General features: G+C 45.3%; 1 protein-coding gene and 1 non-coding gene across 2 annotated transcripts in view; one reads left to right on the forward strand and one right to left on the reverse strand.

Annotated features, from left to right (window-relative positions):
• The window catches only part of GABBR2 (gamma-aminobutyric acid type B receptor subunit 2), a 930,408-nt gene that overhangs the window by 904,997 nt on the left and 11,962 nt on the right, over nt 1-13,449 (reverse strand). The window lies entirely within an intron of this gene.
• LOC115647296 lies at nt 8,371-8,477 on the forward strand. The gene has a single exon (XR_003999257.1). It is a non-coding gene; the product is annotated as a U6 spliceosomal RNA (small nuclear RNA).

The raw sequence follows: 13,449 nt of genomic DNA on the forward strand, positions 1-13,449 counted from the left end.
CAAAACATTTTGACAATTTCAAAACTTTTTTCAGTAAATCTCTCTAAACCAACCCTTACCCACAAAGAGTTTTCATTTGAATGAACTGGCATTTTCTGACCAAAAAAAAACCAAAACAAAACACCATTCATCAAAAAATCCCCATCCATCTCTAATTGTAAACATCCTAATTTATGGTAATTGCATTCTGTACATTGGATGTCCCAATGTACAGAATATGCTTTAAATAAAATTATGTTAAATTTATGTTAAATTTAAATCTCAGCTGGAAGTGATAAAAAGCTAGATAGCATTTTAACAGCTATCCCTGAGTAAAGGGGTAAAGCATAGCTGCACTGATCCAGAGGAGCCCAGGGAACGAACTCTGTTTCAGTTTACTGCTAGAGCTGACCAGTAGACAGTTACTTCATACTGACTCTTGCACCAACTCTCTTGTCCTGGTTAAGGTAACCAAGTGTCCGGTTTTTGACCAGAACACCTGGTCAAAAAGGGATCCTGGCAGCTCTGGTCAGCACATCTAACAGCGTCGTTGACTATCCGATGGCAGTGCAACACAGCGGGGCTGGCAGGCTCCCTGCAAGACTCCGTGCTGCGTGGCTCCCGGGAAGCCGTCAGCATCTCCCCGCTCTGCCTCCTACACATAGGAGCAGTCAGGAGGCTCCGCATGCTGCCCCTGCCCCAAACGCCACCCCCTGAGGGGTCGGTGCCTGCGGGTGGGGCAGTGCACAGAGCCGCCTGGCCGCTCCTCCCCATAGGAGCTGAAGCGGGGTACATGCTGGCTGCTTCTGGGAGATTTTTGAGGCAAGTGCTGCCTGGAGCCTGCACCCCCGAGCCCCCTCATGCCCCAGCCCTAGCTCTGATCCCTCTCCCATCCTCTGAACCCCTCAATCTCAGCCCAGAGCACCCTCCTGCACCCCAAACCCCACTCCAGAGCCCACACCCTCAGCCAGAGCCTCATACTCCCCCCACACCACAACCCTCTGCCCCAGCTCAGAGCCCTCTCCAGCACTCCGAACCCCTCAGCCCCAGCCCAGAGCCTCCTCATGCATCCCACATCCCTCAGCCCTGGTCCCATCCCAGAGCCCCCACCCCCAGCCAGAGCCCTCACCCCCTCTCACATCCTAACCCACTGCCTCAGCCTGGAGCCCCACCTCTCCCGCACTCTGAACTCTTCATTTCTGGCCTCACTCTGGAAACCGCACCCCCAGCCAGAGCCCTCACCAACTTCCGCACCCCATCCCCCTGAGCCAGCCTGGTGAAAATGAGCAAGTGAGCAAGGGTAGAGAGAGCGAGTGACAGAGGGAGGGGAGGATGAAATGAGCAGGGATGGAGTAAAAAGTTGCAAGTAGAAAATTGGCAGCCCTAGTTCTGACCTATGCTGGGAAGAGCAGAGCCCACTTCCCCCAGGCTCAAGCACACGGTGAATGGAGAATACTGAGTGCCCAGCCTCGCTCTTCCCCAGCAGCTCCGATGAAGTGAGGCAGTACGGGGAAGCACACAGGGCAGGGAGAAGAAGGGATTTACTCCTCTTTATGTCCTTGCCTGACTGCATAGAGCTAGGCCCAAATCCAGCACAAAATTATTGGAACCACCCCACTGAGTACTTTAGAACATTCTCTGGTGAGACCACTACTGAGTATGCAAGGATGGATCAATCCTGCAATAGCAGGGGAATAGATATAATGATGCAATTGGTATCTTCCAGCTCTTATCCCAATGATTCTATAATCTGATTTAAAAAAAAACAGTTTTCAAAACTTGGGGGAAATTAACCCTTAAGTAGAGGGCTGGCATAAGGCCAATATGCCACTTAAGTCATACTTAAGGACTTTTTTACACAGCTTAAGTGGGATTAACTTGTGCATAGGCCTTGAGGTAGAACCTCTTTACCAGGGTTAATTCAATATTGCTAACTCCAGGCATTCAAAAATTATGAATCAGACCCCCCAAATTCATGATTGGCTTAAAAATTATGAGGCAGGAAACTGGGTCTTCTTTTTTGTGCAAAAGGATTGAAATTTGTATGCTCAAATATTGGGGGTATGATCTTCCCCCACATATATACAAAACTGGTCTTCATTCAAATATTCACTCTTCTTGGCCTGTGCTATCATCAGGTCTTTTCAGCTAGGCCATCAATGTGGTCAGATGTTAGGCTGCTTGTGTGTGTTCCCCCTGTGTGCTGTCCCAGTGCTGTGCAGGCAGCTGGCACAGCAGATCTCGAGCGGACCGCCCAATGACCACAAGATCGGTTACGGTACTAAGGCACCCAGCCAGGTTTATTGTCAACCAAGCACGGTCCTAGTTCCCTGAATCAATGTCTACAGTTATACTAGCACATGTATGCCCATGACAATGGATGCAGCTCAGTGTATGGTGGAAATTTCCATTCCCACCTCAGCTGACCAAAGAATGGGTCAGTGTGTTCCTGTTATCTTTGGAGAACGTGCTGGTATCGAGGTGTTCTGGTACCATCCTTCTGTAATGTGCTTGCATGAGTGCTCTGTGCCCAGCACCTCTTAGGAATATATGTTCTTGCAATATCAGCCCTGTGCTTGCCAAATTCTGTAAGTAGGGCCTGTCTCTTGTTCATAATTTGAGTTTGCTTCATATCAGCATAGTTTTGACCACTACTTTAGTTCAGGCCTCAGGCCACATACCAGGCCTCTGACACAAGGGCTTATGTCTCAGGCCCTCTTCCTACAAGGGGCAGCTCTAGGCACCAGCAAAGCAAGCACCTGCTTGGGGCAGCCCACTTGCAGGGGCGGCAGGGGAGCTGAGAACCAACATTTCCCAGCATTCCCTTGGCCACTACCAACGGGAAAGGAAGGAGGGGGAGTTCATGCGGCAGGGTGCTGGGAGTGCTGTGAATGGTAGGGAGACCTTATTTTAACATTCAGAAAACAGGACACTCCGGGGGAGGGAAGCCCCACCCTGCCACCATCCACTCCCTCCGACTGCCCCCCACAGAAACCCCAACCCATCCAACCCCGCCGCTCCCTGTCCTGTGATCGCCCCCTCCCAGGACCCTGCCCCTAACTGCCCCCACCTCCTATCTAAGTCTCCCTTCTCCTTGTCCCTAACTCCCCCCTCCTGAGACCCCTCCCACTTCCCCCCAGGACCCCACCCCCTACCTATCCCCTGACAAACCCCTGGGACTCCCATGCCTATCCAACTGCGGCCTGTTCCTTGACTGCACCCCCCCAAACCCCTATCCCTTCTCCAACCCCTGCAGCCCTCTTACTGTGCCACTCAGACCAGCATGTCTGGCTCTGTGCAGCTCTAGACACGCTCCTGCATACATGCTGCCATGCTCCCCCACGGAGCCCACAGCCCCCCCCCACACACACACCCCGAGCATCTGCCTACCAGATTTGAACACTTCAAAATTCAGGAGTGCTCAAGCTCAGTTTGGGCAGCTGTTACTTCATTTCTCCCAAATCAAATATACTGATCCACTGTAACTGGCTGTAGAAAAAGTAGGATAAAATTGAGCAAGAAATGCTTCCCAGTGGTTATTAGGACTGGAATTGCTATTTTCAAAAGCCATTGCCTTTTTTGTTTGTTTGTGTTTGTTTGTTTGTTTGTTTGTTTGTTTGTTTGTTTGTTTGTTTGTTTGTTTAAAAGGAATACGGTGATATTGGCAAATTCCCCATAAAAAGAAAGAGTGAAACAAAAGAATAATAAAGGCACCTCAACTTTTCCTCATTTATGGAGGATAGTCTTATAATATGCATCCAGATATCCTCCAATCACACACGCTGAAGATTGTTCCACTTTACTGCAGCTCTGTAACCATATGGGAACCAATCCTGTCTGTGTTTTGTGCACATCCAAAATTCTTGCTGAATGACCCGCCCTGGGAGCGAGTTACAAGTGACCCAGGGCTGCGGTGGAAGGAAGGTGCAGGTGGCGGGGGGAGAGCCCAGGGCTGGGGTGGCAGGAGGTGTTGAGGGGGAGCACTGGTGCGGAGGAAAGAGGGAGCCCAGGGCTGAGATGGCAACGGGGTGGGGGGAGGGCACTGGTTGGGGGAAAAGGGGGAAGCCCAGCGCTGGGGCGGCAGGGGGTGTGCGGGGGAGAGAGCCGAGGACTGGGGCAGCAGGGGGGTATGGGGCAGAGCCCAGGGCTGGGATGGGGGGCAGACAAATTTTTTTTTCTTTGGGGCAGCAAAAAACCTAGAGCCAGCCCTGCTTCCTACTACACCACTATTGGCAGAAAGAGGGATAAAATGATTCACCAGTATCAGGGGCGGCTCCAGGCCCCAGCATGCCAAGCGTGTGCTTGGGGCAGCATGCCATGGGGGGCACTCTGCCGGCCGTTGGGAGGGTGGCAGGCGCAGCCTTCAGCGGCATGCCTGTGGAGGGTCTGCTGGTCCCACGGCTCCAGTGGACCTCCCACAGGTGTGCCTGCAGAGAGTTTGCTGGTTCCCCAGGACCAGCAACCAGCAGAGCACCCCCCACGGCATGCTGTCGTGCTTGGGGTGGCGAAATGTCTAGAGCCACCCCTGACCAGTATGACCTCATGTTTTCTGCAACATATCACACTTGATTTCAGAAGAACCAGCTCATTAGCACTAAATTTTGCAGAAAACTGAATATACCTGCATTGCCCCAGTAGCATTCCAACAGCTATATTCCAACTCATATTATCCTCCTGTGCAAGAAAGTAAGAATGAGTAAGAACACACACATACATCTGTACGTAGGCTACTCAGACCTTAGGTCCAAGTATTTTGGAGTAAACGAGGCTAGTGGCTGACCAGAATAACTGCAACAATGTGAAATAGGTAGCAGTTTACTACCGGCATGAACCAGTAGTAAAAACTACTACCCCCATAAGTGAGGGGCAAGCAAAAGAGGAATTGTAACTCTTATGTGTATCTGGACTCACAATGCCTCTCAGGGCTACTTCTCATTTGGTGCACTGTATGCACCACAACTTGCTCAGGGCTGTACCTAAACTCACACTCTTGTCTTAAGGATGTGGCATGATGCCTAGTAAAGAAGGAAGATAATGCTGGAATTTGAGCTGTGTGGAAGTCTGTGTCTGTGAGCTTAGTTGTTTGCTTTAATAACCACCTTCTGTTTAAGAAAGAAATATACAATGACATGGAGGCACCTTGCTCCCCATCATTTAGGGCTGAAAAAGAAGTGCTGCTGTTTTGACTTCAGCACATAACACTTGAAATTTGTAACAGGTGATATGTCTGCTTAATAGATTAAAATTGCCCAGTGTCAATCTTGTGTTGTACCTATGTATTACAACCTATAGCTCTGTTGAACTGAGAGAACAAATTATGACCGTTTACAATAATTTTTTCAAATCTTTGTTGCTCTTCATTAAAAAATATATCTACACTAAAAAATCCTTTTCTGAAAATGGTTTTCAGCAGTGGATTCTGGTACTGAAAACTGTTTCAGCAAATGTAACTGAGACTTCCACCAAGAAGCACTGTACTGAAACAAATCCAAGAAACACTCTGGGAGGTCACCTTCACTTGCCCCTTTGTCCTTAAAGACAAGTTCTGCTCTGATAAGTGCCTATAGAAATAGAATAATGGAATTCCCATATTCATTGTCTCTCCAGTACTCTACATCACATTTAATCATTTTGCAAGGAAAAGGTGGTGGTGTATTCCCCCCCTACCCCAGCCCTGCAAACTACGTTTTTTCCATCTCATTTAGGGTGACCAGATGTCCCGATTTTATAGGGACAGTCCCAATTTTTGGGTCTTTTTCTTATATAGGCTCCTATTACCCCCACCCCTTCCCTATTTTTCATATTTGCTGTCTGGTCACCCTAATCTCATTCATCATCACCACAAATAAAGATTTTACAATTGGATCTTAGTTAACATTCTGCTGATGATGCATTAGTCAGAAAAGAATTAATCTCTGCAGTTGCAAACAGGAATAAAAGGTCACAAAACTTTTGTTTTCATTACTGTAAGCATATATGACTGAATATGCAGTGGGGGCAAATCTGGGGATTCAGAGGTATCATGGTCACATAGCCACTTTTCTGGCCACAATTTCACTTTAATTATTTTTCTTTTCCAGAATTGACTGGTTTTACTGGTTTTATTTTGACATAGTTGTCAACTTCCAATAAAATGTGTTTCCTGCCAGGAATAGTTAGTCACCTAACCAGAATTTACTTTCCTGTTTCAGATCTTCATAGATGTTTGCTGATAAAATTAATACTATTATCTGTGTATCAAAACAGATGTCCACAACTTTTCACTTTGCTGAATTAACTAGCCATAGGTGCCATCCAGGTAGCTGAACACATAGATTTACCCATCAGGAGTTGGAATATTTGCTCATAATATATAAAACACCTGTAAAGCATATGTTTTACTTTAGTCACATCTTTCAAGAGAATTTTCTGAACTGAACTTGCTATACACACATAATTTTTTCCCACAGTCATGAGCAACTATCAAATCCTAATCTAACAAATGATTCGCTGTATGTGCTTCCTAAATCTACTTCTCAAATTTGAAAGTCAAATATGTTAATTTTTGGAATTGTGCTAATTTTCAGATAAATTTAAACTAAAGACCAATTAGGCTACTCAGTTTTGAACCAATATTCTCCAAAATTTTTAGCTGGTTTGAGCAAACAATTTACGTATTTTTCTTTAGGGATAATCACTACATTTTTGCTGAAGCTAATTTCCAGCCTTAGGAAATTAGTCACTCTTAGCATTTCTTTTGTGTGATGTCACATGCACGCATAAAGAACAAGGAGTACTTGTGGCACCTTAGAGACTAACAAATTTATTTGAGCATAAGCTTTCATGGACTAAAACCCACTTCATCAGATGCATGCAGTGGAAAATACGGTAGGAAGATATATAAACACAGAGGACATGAAAAAATAGGTGTTGCCATACTAACTATAATGAGAGTAATCAGTTGAGGTCGGCTATTATCAGCAGGAGAAAAAGAAACTTTTGTAGTGATAATCAGGATGACCCATTTCCAACTGTTGACAAGAAGGTGTGAGTAACAGTAAGGGAAAAATAGCATGGGGAAATAGGTTTTACTTTGTGTAATGACCCATCCACTCCCAGTCTTTATTCAAGCCTAATGTAATGGTGTCCAGTTTGCAAATTAATTGCAATTCTGCAGTTTCTTGTTGGAGTCTGTTTTTGGAGTTTTTTTTGTTGGTGTATTGCGACTTTGAGGTCAGTAATCGAGTGACCAGGGAGGCTGAAGTGTTCTCCAACTGGTTTTTGACTGTGTGGCAAATTGCCGGTACTGTTATGCTGGGTCTCGCGCTTTCTCTTCTTTTGGGAAGGTTTCAGGGCACCATTGCTTGCCTCTGAACTGGTATTTTAATTACCCCACTAGTGTCCTTGAGGAGGGCAGTGAAGAGGGAGGGACCTGGGCCCGCCCTCTTCTCCAGGTCCCAAGCCAGGGGCCCTGAGGTTTGTGGTGAACCACTTGAACTAGCGGTTCCTTCCCCTGGGCTACTTCACTCTCCTGCCCTTCAGTTTGGGAAGGGGCTTCTTGCCCTCCTTTTACACAAGCCAGGTGCCCCTTACCTAAGGTTTCTTTTGGATTTCTCAGCCCACTGCAGCACTCCTCCAAACTTTCCTTTTGCCTCTCTTCAATACTGTTCTCTTCTCCAACTCCTTCAAACTGCTCTCTGCTCCAACCAAACCTTCCTGCTCCAACTCCCACACTGTCTGACTGAAGCAGGGGGGTTTATCACATGACTGACTGCTGGTGCTCTAATTGGCTTCAGGTGCTCTAACTGGCTTCAGGTGCTCTAATTGGCTTCAGGTGCTCTAGTTAATCTATAACAAACCTTCCTCCCCTTGCAGGGAATAAGGCTCCCTGCTAACACTCTCCTGCTGCCCTCTGGCCATGCTATATCACAACTGTTATAATTCTTGACGTCTGACTTGTGTCCATTTAGTCTTTTGTGTAGAGACTGTCCTGTTTGGCCAATGTACATGGCAGAGGGGCATTGCTGGCACATATCAATATTGATATATATGCCATCATGTTCCAGCAATGCCCCTCTGCCATACACATTGGCCAAACAGGACAGTCTCTACGCAAAAGACTAATGGACACAAATCAGGCATCAAGAATTGTAACATTCAAAAACCGGTTGGAGAACACTTCAACCTCCCTGGTCACTCGATTACAGACCTCAAAGTCGCAATACACCAACAAAAAAACTCCAAAAACAGACTCCAATGAGAAACTGCAGAATTGCAATTAATTTGCAAACTGGACACCATTAAATTAGGCTTGAATAAAGATTGGGAGTGGATGGGTCATTACACAAAGTAAAACCTATTTCCCCAGGCTATTTTTCCCCTGCTGTCACTCACACTTTCTTGTCAACTAGTGTTTGCTTCGGTAGCTTATATACTAAAAAATTGGAATGATATAGAGAAGATTAGCATGGCCCCTGCGCAAAGATGACATGCAAATTTGTGAAGTGTTCCACTTTGAGCTTTGAGCTTTGGGCTTTGAGCAGGGTGTTGGACTAGATGACCTCCTGAGGTCCCTTCCAACCCTGATATTCTATGATTCTATGAACCATTGGAAGTGGGCCATCCTGATTATCATTACAAAAGTTTTTTCTCTCCTGCTGATAATAGGCCACCTTAACTGATTACTCTCATTAAAATTAGTATGGCAATACACATTTTTCACACCCTATGTGTATATATATATCTTCCTACTGTATTTTCCACTGCATGCATCTGATGAAGTTGGTTTTAGCCCACGAAAGCTTATGCTCAGATAAATTTTTTAGTCTCTGAGGTGCCACAAGTACTCCTTGTTCTTTTTCCTGATACAGATTAACATGGCTACCACTCTGAAACATGCACACATGTATTCCTCTTCTCCTACTTTAGTCTTAGAACAGAGTCATTTTCAGAAAAGGGATTAATAAAGCACTTACAATAAAGCACTTCTCTGAGGGTGTTTTGGGGCTTTTTTGGTCATTTGTTGTTGTCTGGTACATTCCAAAGGCAAAGGGGGGAACATTTAGAGTTCCCTTGTATTTATAGCATTTTAAATAGAGTTCTGGACTCCTTCATCTGTACTTCTGAGACACAGTCCAGTTTAGAAGTTATTAGCTCATGTCAAAGTTTGACTTTATATTTAAACTGCAGCTATGTGTCATTTCATGCCTCCCACACAATAGTTTCTCCCCTCTTGAGGACAGTCCATTAACATTTAGAGGGATGTTCCCATCCCACACTGATGCACTGGCTTTTTTCAAAGCAGATTATCATTAAAACTGAGAGAAATAATAGCAGTTTTCAATCAACTGAAATTGTTTGGGAATTTGAGTCAAAGTAGGTAAAAAGTTTCAACTGAAAAAATGGGGGGAAAAAATCCAAAAAAGTCAAAATATTTCAACATTTTTCTAAATGAAACATTTGGACTTTTCACTTCACCAAGACATTTCATTTAGAAATTTAGCTAGATTTAACCAAAATAAAAATACCCCAAAAAGGTTAATAAAAATCACCCAAAACCAAAATGAAACATTCCATTTTGGATCAAATTAAATGATTCTTTCAAAGTGAAACAAGTGTTTTTTTGTTTCAATGAGAAAAAACAAAAGAGTATTAATTTGGGTTGATCTGAAATTATTTGTTTTTCTGGTTTGGCCACTAAACTGAAAAATCAGTTATTCACTCTGCTCTATCATTCACCCTCTTTGTATCTCTGAGTTCCATGTTTAATTGCTTATTTTAATCAGGGTACGGCATACTCACAGGTCCTTTGAAGCCCTTATTATCTATTTAACTCTAATATGATTTATTTTTGATGGTAACTCCAATTGTCACATCAAGATACATCTTCCTCCCATGGCAGGAGAGGAAACACTACCAAGATTAAGCCACTCCTGCACAGCTCTGCTCTGTGTGTGCCTCAGCTTTTCAGGAGCCAGCTGTTCAACTGAGAAGCAGCTGACAGCTGGTGCAATGTTCCTCTAAGGATTTACTTACTACCCAGAGCAATTGGGCCTGCTTGTAGGCCAGAGAGCTTCATCTGAAGAAAGCAGAAGAATCGGTTTTAGCTGCGCGCACAGTTTCTGTTGCCTCCTAACAGGAGGCACAAGGGACTATCTCATCTCCTCCCTACAGAGCAACACGCTTGAAGTAGAAAGGTGATATTACCATTGTAAATGGCATTAGTGAGACCATAACTAACATAGTGTATCCAGTTCTGGTATCTAAACTTTGAAAAGGCTGTTGACAAACTGGAAAGGGTTCTGAAAAGATCTACAAGAATGATTTGAGGTCTGGAAAACCTGCCATAGAATGAGAGACTAAGGAAATTCAGTCTATTTCATTTATCCTGTGCTTATGCAAAAGTTCAAAATCAATGCCCCTTCTGGTTCTAAAATGTATGAATGATTGAAACATAAACTTTTCCATCTCTAGGCTGCAATCAGTGGAGTAGAGTGGGATCAGAGTGAAAGCTTCAGAAAGCATGACTGCAAGCCACCAGTGGCCTGTGATCTGTATAAAGAGTAATAAGGCTCTAGGGACATAAGACTCTTACAAAACAATATTTTTGCTACAGTCATAAAAGTCACTTCTATCAGCGTAGGCTATGGAAATAATTACCTAATGATTCTATGCTTAAAATGTATATGTTAATTATGAAATTAAACTATGCCTGATCTATAAAGATCCCTGCATCTAGTATCTGGTGAAAATAAAATAATGTGCAATAGTTTCAAATGACATTTTATTTGCAAGACTTTGATTTAGAAAGATACTATACTAGGCCTGGTCTACACTACACGTTTATAATGATTTTAGCAGAGTTAAACCATTTTAACGCTGCACCAGTCCACACAACGAGGCCCTTTATATCAATATAAAGGGCTCTTTAAACCGGTTTCTGTACTCCTCCCCGATGAGAGGAGTAGCGCTGAAATCAATATTACCATATCGGATTAGGGTTAGTGTGGCCGCAAATTGACGGTATTGGACTCTGGGCGGTATCCCACAGTGCACCACTGTGACCACTCTAGACAGCAATCTGAACTTGGATGCACTGGCCAGGTAGACAGGAAAAGCCCTGCGAACTTTTGAATTTCATTTCCTATTTGGCCGGCGTGGAGAGCTCAACAGCACAAGTGACCACACAGAGCTCATCAGCACAGGTAACAATGCAGTCTCCTGAGAATCGAAAAAGAGCTCCACATGGACTGCACAGGAGGTACTGGATCTGATCGCTATATGGGGAGAGGATTCTGTGCTAACAGAACTCCGTTCCAAAAGACTAAATGAAAAAACATTTGAACAAATTTCCAAGGCTATGATGGAGAGAGGCCACACTGGGGACTCAGTGCAGTGCAGAGTGAAAGTTAAGGAGCTCAAACAAGCATACCAGAAAACCGAAGAAGCAAACGGAAGGTCCAGGTTAGGGCTGAAACCATGCTGTTTCTACGCTGAGCTGCATGCAATTCTAGGGGGGTCCGCCACCACTACCCCACCCCTGTCCGTGGATTCCGAGGTGGGAGTGGTAATCTCAGCCATGGCTGAGGATTCTGCGGAAGGGGAAGATGAGGAGGAGGAGGAAGATGATGACGAGCTTGCGGAGAACACACAGCACTCCGTTCTCCCCAACAGCCAGGAGCTTTTTCTCACCCAGACGGAATTACCCTCCCAGCCCTCCCAAGCCACTAGCCCAGACAATGAAGCCATGGAAGCGACCTCTGGTGAGTGTACCTTTGTAAATATAAAAGCAAGCGTTTTTAAATGATTGATTTGCCCTGAGGACTTGGGATGCATTCGCGGCCAGTACAGTTATTGGAAAAGTTTGTTAACATGTCTGGGGATGGAGCGGAAATCCTCCAGGGACATCTCCATGAAGCTCTCCTGGAGGTACTCCAAAAGCCTTTGCAGAAGGTTTCTGGGCAAGGCAGCCTTATTCCGTCCACCATGGTAGCACACTTGACCACGCCATGCATGTAGCAAGTAGTCTGGTATCATTGCATGACAAAGCCTAGCTGCATATGGTCCTGGTGATTGCTGGCATTCAAGCAACATCCTTTCTTTATCTCACTGTGTTATCCTCAGGAGAGTGATATCGTTCATGGTAACCTGGTTGAAATTCAGGAATTTAATTAAGGGGACAGAGATGGCCATTCCTACTGGGCTGTTTGCCTGTTGCTTAAAAGAAATCCTTCCTTGCAGGTAGCCAAGCGGGGGGAGGGGAGAGAGGGTAATAGCGCTGAGCTTTTTTGCGTTTGGCTAGCAAGGATCTTCCCTGCTACCAGCCACGCGGTGGGGGGCAGAAGGGGGGTGATTAGCAGTGATCTTCCATGATACCAGCCATGCGGTGGCAGGAGGGGTAAAGCGATCATCCCAGAGAATTGGATGGGGGGGTGGTTTCTGCTGCTGCATGTTAACAGGAAAGAAGCAGCACTGAACGGGATTTGCTTGGTATTTGGGAAAGGAGGGCACTATGTATATGAAGGCTGCAGAAGCCGAAGGACAATGGCTTACCATGGCCGCATGCAAGCTGAATTCTGCTGCCTGGACCTGCGTCTGTGAGATCTCTAACACCAGAGCTGCAGGCAATCAATGTTAAGATGCAAAATGCGACCTTGTAGTGAAATCACATGTGCTATGTAAGGTGAATAGTGTTGTTCACTGTGAAAGAGTATAACCATTGTTCTGTAAAATGTATCTTTTTAAATACTTCTCTCCCTTTTTTACCTCCCTCATGCAGCTGCAAATTTTTCAAGCCTCCCTACTCCATCCTGAAGGCTCTCTCAGATAAGGCGGAGGGAAAAAAAGGATGTGAGACGAAATGTTCTCAGAAATCATGGAAGTAACCCGCAATGAAAGAGCTCATCTGAATGAGTGGAAGGACGTGGTATCAAATTACAGGAAAGATACCAGTGAACGTGAGGACAGGAGGGACCAACGTGAGGAGAGGAGAGACGCTCGAGATGAGAGGTGGCGGCAGGAAGATCAGAGATGTAGGCAGGAAGATCAGCGGTGGTGGGATGCAATGCTGGGGCTGCTGCATGATCAAACTGACATCCTCCGACGTCTGGTGGAGCTTCAGGAACAGCAGCAGGGTCACAGAGTGCCGCTGCAGCCCCTGTGTAACCATCCTCACCACTCACCATGTTCCATAGCTTCCGCACCCAGACGTGTAAGAATGCATTGGGGAAGGCTTCGTGCAGCCGCCCACTCCACCCCCGTGGACAGCCCAACCAAAAGGCTGTCATTATTTTGAAATATTTTTAGTGGCCTTTTCCTTCCCTCCTAGCCTCCTCCCAAACCACACCCAGGATACCTTGTCAGTTCTCTCCCTCTTTTTATAATGACTTTTTAATAAAAAATACATGATTTTTAAACGATAGTGACTTTATTGCCTTAAGCAAGCTATAATCGAAGGGGGACGGTGGGTTGCTTACAGGGAATGAGTCGATC

Source organism: Gopherus evgoodei, chromosome 2 (assembly GCF_007399415.2).
Source record: "Gopherus evgoodei ecotype Sinaloan lineage chromosome 2, rGopEvg1_v1.p, whole genome shotgun sequence".
NCBI lineage: Eukaryota > Metazoa > Chordata > Testudines > Testudinidae > Gopherus > Gopherus evgoodei.